The sequence below is a fragment of the Carassius carassius genome, chromosome 48, assembly GCF_963082965.1.
Source record: "Carassius carassius chromosome 48, fCarCar2.1, whole genome shotgun sequence".
Taxonomy (NCBI): Eukaryota; Metazoa; Chordata; class Actinopteri; order Cypriniformes; family Cyprinidae; genus Carassius; species Carassius carassius.
The window spans coordinates 12,169,184-12,188,603 of NC_081802.1; the positions used below are offsets into that span (position 1 = coordinate 12,169,184).

Consider the following 19,420-nt stretch of genomic DNA (forward strand, 5'->3'; position numbering starts at 1 on the left):
AAAAACATTCTGTTCTTTTAAAAAATATACTGAAACCGACTGTTTCAGATAAAACAAGATCCATCTCCAACAATTTTTTTTTTTTTTTTAGAGAGGTGACGGAGCTGTTTTCACATCGCCTTTGATCCTGACCCACAGTGCTCCCAGCGTCTGCGTCTGCACGCTACAGTGCACACTCGTCGGAATTTACTAACCAATCATAATATCTTTGAAGCCATTTTTAAATTAAAACCAAACGTATCTCACGCGGGAGTAAGATGTTTTTGGCAGTTTTCTGACGGTTCACCTATGAATTACGGTTGGTGCGCGGCTAGCATCTCTTGTACCCCTCTCTCTCCCTCTCATGCTTTCATTCGTCTCCAAGTCTTATTTTCCTCTTTTAATGAATGTAAACACATTATACATTCGCAAACAATATAAAACAAAACATTTACAATAGTTTTAGTCATCACTAAAAATATACATTTTACCAGGATTGTGGAAAAAATATATAATTGAACAGAACGAAGAATATGGTCTAATTTTTTACAGTCTATGTTACGGTGTCTTTAAACCATATTACATTTGATTCCTGTAATAAAACATACATCGGTATTTTATCCAATGTTAGTGACTATATTCATAAACTATGATATGCTGTTTTTATTTTATCTGCTGATAGAGATATTTTAACACTATATTCATAAAATGCATGTGTTATTTGCATGGGCGTAGGTTTAGGGGGGGACGCTAGGTACTAGTCCCTATCAATACTTTGAGATTACAAATTTGTCCCCACCAATATTTAGCAAGTTCATTTGTACTGCTATTTGGATCTTTGCACTGCTATTTGGATCGATTCTAACGGCCAGGACGACGACAGTACAAGAAACGCCGTAATTTGATTGGCGGCGGGGTATCTGACAGGCTACACGCGCGGGCCGGGACTACTTTTGTGCTTGCACTAGCAGCGAGCGGGTGGTGGTGTGTGTGTGCGCGCGTGCGCATGTTGACGACGCCGACGGTAAGTTACCAGGGCTGTCTCTCTGCCACATACAAAGGCCAGAGTAAAAACATTTTAATATTCCCGTTTTTTTGCCCCTTTTTGTAATTTGGAGATGCCACCCAAGAAGAAAAAAGGGGACATAAGAAGCTTTTTCATAAAGCAGAGTCAGAGTGTAAGTAGGCAAAATAACTAGCTAGCCACATAAATAAACTAGCAGTATTGACTGACTAGGCTTTCAAATGAAGATTCTACTGTGGAAAATAGTATTAACTGGTGACAGTATGTGTTACCCAGGATGATAGAATGCTACGTTAGCAAGTAACTGAATGTCAATAAGCCTTAACTTAGAATCTTGCAGTCAACATAAACGTGAGTGGGAGGGTAAATGGTGTTTATAATAGAAAAAGGTTATTATATTTATTTAGATTTGTTTCCTTGTTGCAGAGTATTTTTTTGTTAGTGTAGATACTAATGTACATAATTTTTGTTAATAAAACGTTTGGTTGTTCAGCATTACACAGTCTCAGGTGTTTTTTTTTTCTTTTGAGAGTGCATTTTTGAGATTATACAGTTATACTAGCTCTTTAGGGACAGTATACAGGATGGTATATCGGGGTCAGGATACAATATAATGAGATGAAGTAGATTCACTTCTGTATTGTAATATTCTGTATTGCCAACAGTCTGAAATAAAAAAGGAAAATCACCATTAAATCACTGGTATCTTACAACAGAAGAATTTCGGGGGGGGGGGGGGGGGGGGTGTTTGTTGGGGTATGGGGGTGTCCCCACCAAAGCTGAGACCAAACCTACGCCCATGGTTATTTGACATAATGTCGTCGCATCTAATGTCTCAATCATAGCCGTACTGTTTGTATGAAAAAATATTTTTATTTTGAAAATATGACGACGTCCTGTGAAAATACTTTTATTTTGAAAATATGACGACGCCCTGTTGACGCGTGCTTAGCTTTCCCTGGGGTGTAAGCGCTCCCGGTTAGGAATGCAGGTTCTACCGGTCTTAGTGAAACGGCTTCTCCTGTGGAATTCATACGCACGGCATATTAATGATTATTGTATCAGCCTTAAACCTACCAACGCAGTAAACGGTAGTATAACTGATCTTTTTCAAAAAGCTGTTTAATTATTTATTTTAACCGTACGCCTACAGTACCACACAATAAAATGCTGCATGCACGTACGTTTTTAAGCGATCTGAATTATGACTACCCTATACATTAAGCATAAAGCGCACGTACCCTGTTATATCAGTATAATATCCACGTCGCTATACAAATCTGTATTTTGATAAACCATATAAACGAGCGGACATACGCATGAACATATCAAGTTAAAAAGAGACATCTCTATTTTAAACAATATGAAAAAAAAATATATATATATATATATATAATTATATATGACAACGTGTTACTAAACCAGAACATACATTTTAAACAAGTATTCATCATGTTTATAAAACACATAGCAGTAACAGACATGTTACTAAACCAAACCAAATCATTTATCATACATGTTTAATCATGTATTCAACATATACAACATATACAAACACGTTTTAAACATATTTTAAACAAAAACTAATCATAAACGCCGCCTTCTCAAAATTACAGACATGTACAATCATGCTGATCACATATTATGTATATTTAGACTTTTAGCCACTCAGACTCCAGGGGTTAAAGAATATGGAAATAAATAATTATATAATGACATCATCATCCTAAAGCAATTCATTAAACAAAAAAAAGTATAACTTAAAAAAAAAAGATAACTTATTTTAAATGTAATAGCATAGTATATAAAATAAACATTTCTGATGGTACATATAAAAAAATATCCCTTACATTTTTAGACCGGTGAGAGATGTCCAAACATGAATGTAATATCCCCAAAATAAAATAATACGACTTAAAAAATAAAATAAAATGTTTAAATCATAAACAGAATCTCACAGGTCCTAGTCCGGGTATTCTCCTGTATGTGAGACCTGAGGGGGTGCTTCACACACCCCGCGCGCGGCGAGGGTGGAGTTCCAGACCGCATGATCTAAGCCAGAGGGGTACATTATTTCAAAGCTAACATTAATGTAATGCACACACACACACACACACACACACACACACACACACACACACACACTGAAACATGATGCCAAAGTCTTTCCGTATGTTTTAAAAATAAAAATATTGATTTTGCTTTAAATGTATGCTACATTTGTTTGTCACAGCATAGACAAGTTTAGATGAAGTTGTTTTATCTTTTAGAAGAATTCTTTCAGAGAAAGACCCTCGATCGTATTCGGTCATTAAAGATGGTTCAGGAGAGATGGGTTTCTGGACCCACGCATCCTAGAGATGTAATTTGAGAACTGCGCTTTGCTACGGTCGTAAACCTTTCACATATCTACGGTACTTTCAGACACAGAACAGGAAAGACATTTGCAGGGCCTCTGTTTAACCATTCCAAAATACCTCCATTTAAAAGCAAAATTAAAATATAAAAATGACATCTAACGGCTGTAGTTCTATTTTATATTAAAAGTATCCTTACTATCCATATTATATTCTTTATTTAAAACAATATATTTAACCGGCAGTATCCCCCCAACGTGTGTTTTCCATCAGTTGTTTGGCCTTCTGGCTTTTTACGTAGTGTTTTTCAGTTACTGTAAGATCGCTTTACACTAGTGTAATGAAAGTTAACTTTTCTTAATGTTTATAGTTGTATTTTACTGTATCCGCATCCTTCTATCCTGTAGATTGTATGTGTACTGTAAAATAACAAATATACATTTTGCTTAAAGTCAGTAAAATAATTACACCAACAATTTTAAACCTGTTTAAACACATTGTGTGTCACTAAACCAAGGCACGTCGTCTATCGTCTTACTTTTTAAATAACCTGATGAGCAGCATCATTTCTGCATATAATTTATGCACCCAAGTGCTTTTCTCACACGAGTAGAAAGCCCTTTCTCTTTGGATGTGTTTGCCAGAAACGTAATTTCTACATCAGAAATTTTTTTAAATGTACGACTGAACTTCTCTCATTCGACAGAAATACTATTTTCAAATTATTTACCCGGCCTATAACACTCGATGTAAATGTTCTTACCTGGAACAGAAAACATACGCTTTGACTATTTTGTAGGCATTGTGTAATGTTAAATGGTTTACTAAAAAAATTAAAGCACCGGAAGCTGTGATTTTCAAAAATGAAAGAAATCTACGAGCTAAGGATGTGTCAACTATTATCATCATTTCCTTTTGACCCGGATAAACCGGTAATTAATTTTCTATGCGAGTGACACAATATACAGTTCTCATACTATTTGTGTAAATAGCCGTGCTAAAACATTTATCACTATTTTGCATGTCAACATATCATGTCAAGGGTGTTTCACATCTAAGAATCACAATGTTTTGTAAATGACATTTTTCTTACACCTCGAGATTTAACCGTATCAAGATTTTGGACGACCGTTCGCAATTTGTTTTTCGGACCGTACGTTTTTAGGCGATCTTTGTGCGGCGTCATCGTAATAGGAATAAATGAAAATTAAGAAATTAAGTTACAGTTTTTCTCTTCGAGATATTTCTTTTAGCGCAACTTTGTGTCTGTCCAAAAAGTGTGATTGCATGAAGCATCGACGCAAAAAGGAAGTCTAGCTGTTTTACACTTAAAACTATTACAACATCAAACGTTACACTCGTTTAAGTTTCCACACTCTTGTTGCGATACATTTTTTTTATATCCATAACCTTTCGTGTATTCGAGCGACCAAATCACTAAGAAAGACAGTATAGAAAGAAAACTAACGTTTACAACGCATATATAATTCAGAATACAATTGTTAAAAAAAATTTTTTTTTTTTTTTTGTTGATTTGTAAATGATATTTTTATTACTCCATTAGATTTAGTCATTGTGTTCGGATAGCCGATGACACAATTCACATTTTGTTTTAAGACTCCTGTAAGTTCATGCTAACTCTCGCGCGGGATAGAGAGCGGGGTGAGCGCATTCTATTCATTTAAATTATTAAACATTTGCCCAAACTTTTTTTATTATTTTGACAAAACACAACACGACGAAAATGTAATCAGTTCCTATCTCTGCTGTACGTGTGTATGTGCTAAACATCTTTGCTTCTCCACTTCTCCAGATTTGTTAGATGGGCTACCGTTGTAATACAATCACATTTGAGAACTACGATGTTCTCACTTTTGTAACGGTTATAGAAAAATGCTGTACACACTTTTGCATTTCACAATTCAGTGATTTTAGCTGTAATGAGCACATAAGACAAAAATTGTCAACGTGTGACTCGTAAACATGTATAATTTTATTTATTTATTTTTACCAGAGATAGTCGACCGATCTGTTGACACGTTGTTTCGCAATTTTCTGATGAAGAGTTTTCTCTGACTGCGGTCAAACATACAGTCCCTGTTCATAGGAATTTTACGGCATAAAAATATCGCCCCTACATCTAGAGATCTTGTTCATATAGCCGATGACCACGTTCACATTTTACTCGTCGTACTCGTTTCAACATTTCCGCTTGACATTAAAGAGTAGGCCTATCCCCCTCGGTCGTAAGCATCAGCATCTACCGCGTGCTGAGATTTTTCTGCTTTGTCCACTTTTGACGGATTTGCTAGAGGGACTATGTCACCTCGTTGTAACGTGATTACGTTTAAGATCCATAAGATTGCGCTACATTCACCTGAAAAGGTTATAGACATACTCATATAAACATATAAAGCAAAATGTGAATCAGAATAACAAATACCTAATAGTGAAATCCTCTCTTCTAAACTATTGTGAAAAGTTTTAATGCAACTGTAAATATTTTTTTTCTACTACTGTATACATTATTGTTTCGTTGTCTTTGTACAGTATTTAAATCAATAAACCGGTGTTGATAAGTCGTTCATTTAAGTGAGAGGCGGGATGATTTTGACTGTTTTAGTCATTCATCGTGCTTAAGGTCTGATCCAGAAAAAGCGCTACGACTGGAACTGCGCTGTCACGTCTAAATAACCCGTTCTTCTTTAAGCAAACACGAGGCGAGCAGTTTCTGACATCTATTAATTCACGTCATTTTTTCACAACCGCAAATGTTTTGTTTAGCATACATATTAGTTTTAGTCAGTTACATAGGCGTCGCGAATGAATTTTATAGTTATTTTAAATAATTATGATAGAGTTACAGGTTTAGGTTAGTAAACAGCCCATAGCGTTATCTTTTAACAAACTATTGTATTGCGCGTTACTAAGACAAAATCTGTAACAGCGTTCATTAATATGTTGAAATGAAAATAAACATACAAAACTTTATAATGACCGTGAGTTCAATATAGCCTAACACCGCATAGACAAATGTTTGTTCTAACTCTTTCGCCCTAAAATTGCGAGATTTCTTGACTTTGCCGTGTTTAACGGACTCTAGATCTCATCGCGCCGTAGCGAACTGTAAACCACACACTTTCTAATCGCATTATGCTAAGAAACTGCACATGGTTAAATCTATTACACCATAAACTGTCTAAAGTTGTTAATGTACAAGCACAGTAAACTATTTCTACAAAAAATATCATTGCACTACTGTTTTTTTTATTTTTTTTGCGTATAATACATCGTTCAACAATACTTTTGCACACTCATTCGACTGTATTTATTACCGCCGTTCTCACATTCCTGCTGTTCATAATGTATATATAATCCTTCATTGCTCTGTTCATAATGTACATACAATCCCTACATTGCATTCATATTTATATTCTGTATATACTCTGATCAATATTGTACGTATATAGCAACTCCACTGTATATTCTGTATATCATAGCTTTACTTACTCTGCACTTTTATGTATATAAAACACTATATTCTTGCACTTCTGGTTAGATGCTAACTGCATTTCATTAGCTCTGTACTTGTACTCTGCATAATGACCATAAAGTTGAATCTAATCTAAACAAGTACAATCGTACGCTTCCGGGACTTTGCTCATTCTTTCTGTTTAAATTTGTTTAAACGGGCTTTCACATTCTTATCTTATTTTCACCAACTAAGTGTAATTCCTAGGCCTCGCGGATTGTTGTCTAGTTTTGCCATCAACCTCTTTGTTCATACGCAGCGATATCTCTCTGAATCTTCTTGATTTCATAAAATATTTGATCTTTTACGTTATATCATTATACTATCCTAGTTTACATCAGATATTTCTCGCAAGTCAAACCCTAACCAGGGCCCCTTCACCCTCCTCTGCTTTTTGAGTGCAACGCCTCCAACCCATTTTTATTTTTTGTTCGAATGTACAGAAGATCCACCACTACTTCCTCGTGACTATGGCTAGTCTTTATCCCCTGTGAGCGGCTGACCTCATAAACTCTGCAGTTATCGCAGGATTTCTTATGATCTGCGAACAAGGATACAGCACGGTCGATGGAGCTACTGCAACATCTTGTCAATCAAAACATTATCTACGTGGACTGTCAGAATCGGCTTCAACGATCAAAACGATAAAAAAAAATTGCACAAGGCCTGGATCGTCGTGGATTTAAAAAACACTCAGTTTACGTCTTGAAAATGAAATTGCACAAGGCCTGGATCGTCGTGGATTTTAAAAACGCTCGGTTTACGTCTTGGAACATATTCTGAAAAGGATGTCTGCCACTACCAGCGCTGCTGCGGATGAGCGAGTGGAGTGCCGCTGTGCCGAAGGAAAGATGTGTCCTGTAAAAGCCAACATAGACTCTATGTTTAAACAATGTTACAGAGAGCAAATGATTGATCTGATGCGTAAAATCATAGACGATACGTCTGATCCGAATCATGATTGTACGATGGATTCCAAGCGCGTAACAAATCTCAAGAAAGAAATGGACGTTGTAAGAAGCCTGAAAAATAATCCATGGCCCGATTTGACAAGCCTGTATACGACCAGCAAGGTGCCGATTTGTGTAACGACCAGAAAGATTCTGCATGTGACGGCCGAATGTAGCGACGAGATGTACATTAACGAGACTCTCTGTCTGTGTACGTGCATAACGGATTTGTGTGTGATGTTAGTCGCTAAACATTATGGGTTCGCGATACATGAAATTATTGAAACCGTCGTCAATTTCATAATAGAACAAAACTTGAGGGCCTGCCGAGATTTTCTTTTCTGGCTAGATAACTTGTGATGTCATCCCTATTGTTTGGAATAACAATTTGATCATATTTATACCTACTTCAATGTATGCATGTACAACCCGAATTCCGGAAAAGTTGGGACGTTTTTTAAATTTTAATAAAATGAAAACTAAAAGACTTTCAAATCACATGAGCCAATATTTTATTCACAATAGAACATAGATAACATAGCAAATGTTTAAACTGAGAAAGTTTACAATTTTATGCACAAAATGAGCTCATTTCAATTTTGATTTCTGCTACAGGTCTCAAAATAGTTGGGACGGGGCATGTTTACCATGGTGTAGCATCTCCTTTTCTTTTCAAAACAGTTTGAAGACGTCTGGGCATTGAGGCTATGAGTTGCTGGAGTTTTGCTGTTGGAATTTGGTCCCATTCTTGCCTTATATAGATTTCCAGCTGCTGAAGAGTTCGTGGTCGTCTTTGACGTATTTTTCGTTTAATGATGCGCCAAATGTTCTTTATAGGTGAAAGATCTGGACTGCAGGCAGGCCAGGTTAGCACCCAGACTCTTCTACGACGAAGCCATGCTGTTGTTATAGCTGCAGTATGTGGTTTTGCATTGTCCTGCTGAAATAAACAAGGCCTTCCCTGAAATAGACGTTGTTTGGAGGGAAGCATATGTTGCTCTAAAACCTTTATATACCTTTCAGCATTCACAGAGCCTTCCAAAACATGCAAGCTGCCCATACCGTATGCACTTATGCACCCCCATACCATCAGAGATGCTGGCTTTTGAACTGAACGCTGATAACATGCTGGAAGGTCTCCCTCCTCTTTAGCCCGGAGGACACGGCGTCCGTGATTTCCAACAAGAATGTCAAATTTGGACTCGTCTGACCATAAAACACTATTCCACTTTGAAATAGTCCATTTTAAATGAGCCTTGGCCCACAGGACACGACGGCGCTTCTGGACCATGTTCACATATGGCTTCCTTTTTGCATGATAGAGCTTTAGTTGGCATCTGCTGATGGCACGGCGGATTGTGTTTACCGACAGTGGTTTCTGAAAGTATTCCTGGGCCCATTTAGTAATGTCATTGACACAATCATGCCGATGAGTGATGCAGTGTCGTCTGAGAGCCCGAAGACCACGGGCATCCAATAAAGGTATCCGGCCTTGTCCCTTACGCACAGAGATTTCTCCAGTTTCTCTGAATCTTTTGATGATGTTATGTACTGTAGATGATGAGATTTGCAAAGCCTTTGCAATTTGACGTTGAGGAACATTGTTTTTAAAGTTTTCCACAATTTTTTTACGCAGTCTTTCACAGATTGGAGAGCCTCTGCCCATCTTTACTTCTGAGAGACTCTGCTTCTCTAAGACAAAGCTTTTATAGCTAATCATGTTACAGACCTGATATCAATTAACTTAATTAATCACTAGATGTTCTCCCAGCTGAATCTTTTCAAAACTGCTTGCTTTTTTAGCCATTTGTTGCCCCCGTGCCAACTTTTTTGAGACCTGTAGCAGACATTAAATTTTAAATGAGCTAATTAAGTGGATAAAAGTGTAAAATTTCTCAGTTTAAACATTTGCTACGTTATCTATGTTCTATTGTGAATAAAATATTGGCTCATGTGATTTGAAATTCCTTTAGTTTTCATTTTATTAAAATGTAAAAAACGTCCCAACTTTTCCGGAATTCGGGTTGTATATTCAAAATGTATTGTTGAAATAAAAGTTTGAATCTCTTCACTGGATATTCTTTCTCAGAGTTCATTTTTGGATTTTAATGATTTAGCATACGTCTTAATCCAAAGTGACCTACAATGAGTATACAGTCGTGGATACTCTTAACGGGGTAGAATGGACGGGAGTAGATGTAAGAGAAATATGAAGAAACAAACTTGTATCTGATATAAACTAGGATAGTATAATGATATAACGTAAGAGATCAAATATTTTATGAAATGAACAAAGAGAGAACGGGTTATTTAGACGTGACAAAGCGCAGTTCCAGTCGTAGCGCGTTTTCCGGATCAGACCTTAAGCACGATGAATGACTAAAACAGTCAAAATCATCCCGCCTCTCACTTAAATGAACGACTTATCAACACCGGTTTATTGAGTTAAATACTGTACAAAGACAACGAAACAATAATGTATACAGTAGTAGAAAAAAAAATATTTACAGTTGCATTAAAACTTTTCACAATAGTTTAGAAGAGAGGATTTCACTATTAGGTATTTGTTATTCTGATTCACATTTTGCTTTATAAAAGAGTGTGTCTATAACCTTTTCAGGTGAATGTAGCGCAACCTTATGGATCTTAAACGTAATCACGTTACAACGAGGTGACATAGTCCCTCTAGCAAATCCGTCAAAAGTGGACAAAGCAGAAAAATTTCAGCACGCGGTAGATGCTGATGCTTACGACCAAGGGGGATAGGCCTACTCTTTAATGTCAAGCGGAAATGTTGAAACGAGTACGACGAGTAAAATGTGAACGTGGTCATCGGCTATATGAACAAGATCTCTAGATGTAGGGGCGATATTTTTATGCCGTAAAATTCCTATGAACAGGGACTGTATGTTTGACCGCAGTCAGAGAAAACTCTTCATCAGAAAATTGCGAAACAACGTGTCAACAGATCGGTCGACTATCTCTGGTAAAAATAAATAAATAAAATTATACATGTTTACGAGTCACACGTTGACAATTTTTGTCTTATGTGCTCATTACAGCTAAAATCACTGAATTGTGAAATGCAAAAGTGTGTACGGCATTTTTCTATAACCGTTACAAAAGTGAGAACATCGTAGTTCTCAAATGTGATTGTATTACAACGGTAGCCCATCTAACAAATCTGGAGAAGTGGAGAAGCAAAGATGTTTAGCACATACACACGTACAGCAGAGATAGGAACTAATTACATTTTCGTCGTGTTGTGTTTTGTCAAAATAATAAAAAAAGTTTGGGCAAATGTTTAATAATTTAAATGAATAGAATGCGCTCACCCCGCTCTCTATCCCGCGCGAGAGTTAGCATGAACTTACAGGAGTCTTAAAACAAAATGTGAATTGTGTCATCGGCTATCCGAACACAATGACTAAATCTAACGGAGTAATAAAAATATAATTTACAAATTTAAAAAAATAAATAAATAAATAAACTTTAACAATTGTATTCTGAATTATATATGCGTTGTAAACGTTAGTTTTCTTGCTATACTGTCTTTCTTAGTGATTTGGTCGCTCGAATACACGAAAGGTTATGGATAAAAAAAAATGTATCTCAACAAGAGTGTGGAAACTTAAACGAGTGTAACGTTTGATGTTGTAATAGTTTTAAGTGTAAAACAGCTAGACTTCCTTTTTGCGTCGATGCTTCATGCAATCACACTTTTTGGACAGACACAAAGTTGCGCTAAAAGAAATATCTCGAAGAGAAAAACTGTAACTTAATTTCTTAATTTTCATTTATTCCTATTACGATGATGCCGCACAAAGATCGCCTAAAAACGTACGGTCCGAAAAACAAATTGCGAACGGTCGTCCAAAATCTTGATACGGTTAAATCTCGAGGTGTAAGAAAAATGTCATTTACAAAACATTGTGATTCTTAGATGTGAAACACCCTTGACATGATATGTTGACGTGCAAAATAGTGATAAATGTTTTAGCACGGCTATTTACACAAATAGTATGAGAACTGTATATTGTGTCACTCGCATAGAAAATTAATTACCGGTTTATCCGGGTCAAAAGGAAATGATGATAATAGTTGACACATCCTTAGCTCGTACATTTCTTTCATTTTTGAAAATCACAGCTGCCGGTGCTTTAATTTTTTTAGTAACCCATTTAACATTACACAATGCCTACAAAATAGTCAAAGCGTATGTTTTCTGTTCCAGGTAAGAACATTTACATCGAGTGTTATAGGCCGGGTAAATAATTTGAAAATAGTATTTCTGTCGAATGAGAGAAGTTCAGTCGTACATTTAAAAAAAATTTCTGATGTAGAAATTATGTTTCTGGCAAACACATCCAAAGAGAAAGGGCTTTCTACTCGTGTGAGAAAAGCACTTGGGTGCATAAATTATATGCAGAAATGATGCTGCTCATCAGGTTATTTAAAAAGTAAGACGATAGACGACGTGCCTTGGTTTAGTGACACACAATGTGTTTAAACAGGTTTAAAATTGTTGGTGTAATTATTTTACTGACTTTAAGCAAAATGTATATTTGTTATTTTACAGTACACATACAATCTACAGGATAGAAGGATGCGGATAAAGTAAAATACAACTATAAACTTTAAGAAAAGTTAACTTTCATTACACTAGTGTAAAGCGATCTTACAGTAACTGAAAAACACTACGTAAAAAGCCAGAAGGCCAAACAACTGATGGAAAACGCACGTTGGAGGGATACTGCCGGTTAAATATATTGTTTTAAATAAAGAATATAATATGGATAGTAAGGATACTTTTAATATAAAATAGAACTACAGCCGTTAGATGTCATTTTTATATTTTAATTTTGCTTTTAAATGGAGGTATTTTGGAATGGTTAAACAGAGGCCCTGCAAATGTCTTTCCTGTTCTGTGTCTGAAAGTACCGTAGATATGTGAAAGGTTTACGACCGTAGCAAAGCGCAGTTCTCAAATTACATCTCTAGGATGCGTGGGTCCAGAAACCCATCTCTCCTGAACCATCTTTAATGACCGAATACGATCGAGGGTCTTTCTCTGAAAGAATTCTTCTAAAAGATAAAACAACTTCATCTAAACCTGTCTATGCTATGACAAACAAATGTAGCATACATTTAAAGCAAAATCAATATTTTTATTTTTAAAACATACGGAAAGACTTTGGCATCATGTTTCATTGTGTGTGTGTGTGTGTGTGTGTGCATTACATTAATGTTAGCTTTGAAATAATGTACCCCTCTGGCTTAGATCATGCGGTCTGGAACTCCACCCTCGCCGCGCGCGGGGTGTGTGAAGCACCCCCTCAGGTCTCACATACAGGAGAATACCCGGACTAGGACCTGTGAGATTCTGTTTATGATTTAAACATTTTATTTTATTTTTTAAGTCGTATTATTTTATTTTGGGGATATTACATTCATGTTTGGACATCTCTCACCGGTCTAAAAATGTAAGGAATATTTTTTTATATGTATCATCAGAAATGTTTATTTTATATACTATGCTATTACATTTAAAACAAGTTATCTTTTTTTTTTAAGTTATACTTTTTTTGTTTAATGAATTGCTTTAGGATGATGATGTCATTATATAATTATTTATTTCCATATTCTTTAACCCCTGGAGTCTGAGTGGCTAAAAGTCTAAATATACATAATATGTGATCAGCATGATTGTACATGTCTGTAATTTTGAGAAGGCGGCGTTTATGATTAGTTTTTGTTTAAAATATGTTTAAAACGTGTTTGTATATGTTGTATATGTTGAATACATGATTAAACATGTATGATAAATGATTTGGTTTGGTTTAGTAACATGTCTGTTACTGCTATGTGTTTTATAAACATGATGAATACTTGTTTAAAACGTATGTTCTGGTTTAGTAACACGTTGTCATATATAATTCTATATATATATATATTTTTTTTTTTTCATATTGTTTAAAATAGAGATAAGTCTCTTTTTAACTTGATATGTTCATGCGTATGTCCGCTCGTTTATATGGTTTATCAAAATACAGATTTGTATAGCGACGTGGATATTATACTGATATAACAGGGTACGTGCGGTTTATGCTTAATGTATAGGGTAGTCATAATTCAGATCGCTTAAAAACGTACGTGCATGCAGCATTTTATTGTGTGGTACTGTAGGCGTACGGTTAAAATAAATAATTAAACAGCTTTTTGAAAAAGATCAGTTATACTACCGTTTACTGCGTTGGTAGGTTTAAGGCTGATACAATAATCATTAATATGCCGTGCGTATGAATTCCACAGGAGAAGCCGTTTCACTAAGACCGGTAGAACCTGCATTCCTAACCGGGAGCGCTTACACCCCAGGGAAAGCTAAGCACGCGTCAACAGGGCGTCGTCATATTTTCAAAATAAAAGTATTTTCACAGGACGTCGTCATATTTTCAAAATAAAAGTATTTTTTCATACAAACAGTACGGCTATGATTGAGACATTAACGATCAAATAACACATGCATTTTATGAATATAGTGTTAAAATATCTCTATCAGCAGATAAAATAAAAACAGCATACCATAGTTTATGAATATAGTCACTAACATCGGATAAAATAGCGATGTATGTTTTATTACAGGAATGAAATGTAATATGGTTTAAAGACACCGTAACATAGACTGTAAAAAATTAGACCATATTCTTCGTTCTGTTCAATTATATATTTTTTCCACGATCCTGTTAAAATATATATTTTTAGTGATGACTAAAACTATTGTAAATGTTTTGTTTTATATTGTTTGCGAATGTATAATGTGTTTATATTCATTAAAAGAAGAAAATAAGACTTGGAGACGAATGAAAGCATGAGAGGGAGAGAGAGGGGTACAAGAGATGCTAGCCGCGCACCAACCGTAATTCATAGGTGAACCGTCAGAAAACTGCCAAAAACATCTTACTCCCGCGTGAGATACGTTTGGTTTTAATTAAAAAATGGCTTCAAAGATATTATGATTGGTTAGTAAATTCCGACGAGTGTGCACTGTAGCGTGCAGACGCAGACGCTGGGAGCACTGTGGGTCAGGATCAAAGGCGATGTGAAAACAGCTCCGTCACCTCTCAAAAAAAAAAAAAAAAAAAAAAAACATTTTTTGGAGATGGATCTTGTTTTATCTGAAACAGTCGGTTTCAGTATATTTTTTAAAAGAACAGAATGTTTTTCAACCTTTAGCATGATAATTAATTATATTATATAAATTATATAAATATCATATAAATTATAGAATGTTTTATATATAAATGTGAAATAACTGATTGTCACATATATGAAATAACTAAAATGTTTTCAACTTTAGCATGATAATTATTATATAATATAAATTATATAATGTTTTATATATGAATGTGAAATAACTGAAATGTTTTTTAACCTTAGCATGATAATTAATTATATAAATTATAGGATGTTTTATATATAAATGTAGAACTCACCGATCCCATTTATATACTGCTCATGAATGTAATGGGGAGTGGGACACACACACACACACACACACACACATAACCGTATAACTGCCACAAAGTTCAAACAACCTAACTGGCACAGAGTTCAAACAGCATAAGGGAGGGTTTCCTAAAACCATGATTTAGAACTAACTAGGGCAATAGGGTAAAACTTTCTGTCAAAACCACATGATCGATGCGTGGGAAGTGTTTCCTATACCTTTAAAACTAGCCGTCAAAATATATAATTTAGAACTAACTAGGTCAATAGGGTAAAACTTTCTGTCAAAGTCATAAATCATCTTGACAGAAGGTATAGTATAAGTACTACTACTGATGTAAAACGAAGACTGTCTCCTAAAGATCATTCAGTTAGAGATATCCTTGAACGGTGCTTCATGATGTGTCAGTCTACTGAGCCTAGATATGACTATAATGTGTCACATTTGAGGAGCACCCAAATTTTCATTAAACCAATTTGAAATTATTGGTTGACTGAATGACTCACTCAGCTCATTCATTAAGATTAAAGATCCCATTACGTGGATTATTTTCATTTTTAAAATGCTTTTTTTAATGTTTCCTGAGGTGTACTTATATTGTTAGTATGATTTTTATGTTGAAAATTTAGAAATAAAAGGCATTTTTATATCCTGATTTTAGTCCTCTGGCTTGAATGCTCTGTTTGAAGGGGCGTGTCTGCTGTGAGACTCAGAGTAAACAACAACTGTTGTGATTTGCTGACATCTTTTAATTCGAAATGCATATTACATGTGGAACCCCTCTCAAATTACTTTTACTACATGTTTTTTTACTATTACAGCTGTCGAGATTAACGAATCGTGGAAGTGTTGATTATAGCAGGATTTTTTTAAATCTCCCATCTCTTCCCATCACATGAAAGGCTGCAATGATGTAGCAGTGAGTATAGACGGAGTCTGTTTATCGCGTGAATGCTGTGATCTCGTCATTGCAACGCGTTTTCTCTCACAAAATGCTTTCACCACAACTAACAGCAAACACAATATCGACATGAATACAGTAAAAGTTTTGTAGTGCAGCATAACAGCGTCATTCATTATAACGGAAGTTTGGGCAAGTGTGCAGATATACTCGCGTTGTGTGATTGACAGCTCCGAACAATATAAAGGGAGCTTCTTTAATTGCTCTCTGTAGTTAAATCACAATTTAAATAACAGATTTGTTTCATGCTACTAAGAGAAACAACATGAAGTTGATTGTTTAGTCACTGGCTTATTCACTGATGTATAAACAGTATTAAACGATTTAGAAAGTCTGTGTGAACTTGAATGATTAACTACACATCCGAAATCACTGATCACAGATCAGGCATTAATAAACACTCTTACTCACTGTTTGTGGTGGTGCTGTCGAATACATATTGTAAAAGTCTGTTTGTAACACCTGTGCTGACATTGTGACTAAATTATATGTAAATGTTTGGGCAGGCAAAGCAGAGAAAGGGGAGGTAACCTTTCCCCTTATAACGACATAAGGGAAAGAGTCCAGATTGGCCCGTCTGAGCTCTCACCTTCTCAAAGGCAGAGCAGGACAACCAGAGCTTGGTTTACGCCTGTCAAAATTTCTAGTCACTGGGGGACCACATACAGGCTAGAGAAACTCATATTAATGTTAAAAAACCTCATAAAGTGAAATTTTCATGTCATGGGACCTGAGATTAAGAATTGCCACCATCTACTGGTGATTTTAGTTTCATCTGTAAAGTACCTTAAAGGGTTAGTTCACCGAAAAATGAAAATTATGTCATTAACGATTCACTCTCATGTTGTTCCAAACCCGTAAGACCTCCGTTCATCTTCGGAACACAGTTTAAGATATTTTAGATTCAGTCCGAGAATTTTCTGTCGCGAACGAATCAGTGGATGTACACGGATCTTCTTGAACCAGTTCAAGAAGATCTGGTTACATCGAGTGATTCATTCGTGAACCGGATATCACTACACTGCAGTGAATGTGCTCACAACAGACCGGAAGAGAAGACAATGCTGAATAAAGTTGTAGTTTTTGCTATTTTTCGACCAAAATGTATTTTCAATGCTTCAAAAAATTCTAACTGACCCTCTGATGTCACATGGACTACTTTGATGTTTTTCTTACCTTTCTGGACATGGACAGTAGACCGTACACACAGCTTCAATGGAGGGACTGAGAGCTCTTGGACTAAATCTAAAATATCTTAAACTGTGTTCTGAAGATAAACGGAGGCCTTACGGGTTTGAAACAACATGAGGGTAAGTTATTAATGACATAATTTTGATTTTTGAGTAAACTATCCCTTTAAAAGACACACACACATGCACACACACACACACACGCACGTGCGCGCGCACACACACACACACACACACACACGTTTGTTTTTTTTTAAAAGTGGGGACATCCAATAGGTGTAATTGTTTTTATACTGTACAAACTGTATATTCTATGGCCCTACACCAACTCTACACCTAACCCAAACCCTCACAGGAAACTTTGTGCATTTTTACTTTCTCAAAAAACCTGTAAAACCTGTGTCATACCCATGTCATTATACAGAGTTGTGTCCTGATATGTCACAAAAAAAGAGCACAAACACACACACACACACACACACACACACACACACACACACACACACACACACACACACACACACACACAAAACTAGCTTTATAAAAGCAATTTTAAATGCAGTGTAAACATATTAATACCACTTCTGATTCTGCTTTTGTGTCACCTCTGCACTGCAAATATGGATTTTTGATAATGCCCTATACAGGGGCAGGGGTATTCAATTTAAGTTTTAAGAGATCCAGTCTCTATATTTCCTTTCCACCAGAAGTCCGGACAATACATATACATTTCTATTTGGGCATCATGTAGTGCTTTGTAAAAGAACACAAACAAAAAAAACAAAACAAAAAAGTTTGTCAATCCCTGCATTACATATTAATAAAGAATAACTTGATTTTCTTCATTTTATCAGTACATCAGTAGTACATGCAGTGGTTTTATATATATATATATATATATATATATATATATATATATACATAATGAGAAAATTTGAGTCATGTTTGTTTATCCATGCAAACTTTCAGTGCTAGTTTATAGGTTGTTTCGTGCTGTTGCTAGGTTGTTCTGCGTGGTTGCTGAGTGAAGAGAAACTTGTGTGCTGAAGAGATTTGTACTAAACTTCAGCATCTTTGTCCTTACTGATGCATTTAGGAAAAGGGCTGCTCCATTCACTATCAGATCTATCTTTAGCCAGTCAGAAACATTTAATTTCTCTGTGTTTACCTTCACATGTAGGAAAAGGGCTGCTCCATTCTCCATTTGACTGACAGGTGATTTCTGTGTGTCCTTTTAAAATCAGGTCTTGTCCAGTGCATGAAAAATGTAATGTATGTCCTGGTCTGGCTGGACCCTCAATATCAGGGAGTCTTTCAATTTTTAAGTCTTCTGTTGTGTTCTGCTGCAGAGGACATGTTACCTCTAGAGAAGGCAGAGAATTGTCACATATTTATACACTCAGAAACATTTATGCTTTATCTGGTCTAATGTTAATAAGGAGTAATGTGCTAACAACTTGCAATGTGGTTTAGCACAACAATCACATTTCTTGTAATATGATATTGCACAAGCAGCATTACAGCTAGGAAAACTGAGTTAAAGCTGAAGAAAAAAAGGGACTTTTATCTAACAGCAGAGGCAGCATGTGGCTCTGAAACTCCTCACTGTTATGAAAGTATTGGGAAGTTTGATTCATTATGTGAACAGATTAATTTGATTACTTTGTGCAATTTTATGTATCAATCTACATAAATAGTATAAAAAATAAATAATAAATTGCAATTGTAATAAATTGCATCAAAATATGAAATACAGTGAACACAATATTATGTAAGAATATTAAGCAGTTAAATATATAAAAATAATGTTATCTAACATGATGCAAAATATTTTTGGAGCAATATGCAAAAAAGTATATACAAATAAATACAAAGTGCTGCAATATTGTTGAAAGCATAAGAAAACTTAATCGGGCAATT

General features: G+C 35.5%; 1 protein-coding gene across 8 annotated transcripts in view; it reads right to left on the reverse strand.

The window, feature by feature from the left end:
• LOC132131954 (complement factor H-like) overlaps positions 1 to 19,420 on the reverse strand; it is a 302,525-nt gene that overhangs the window by 173,301 nt on the left and 109,804 nt on the right. The window lies entirely within an intron of this gene.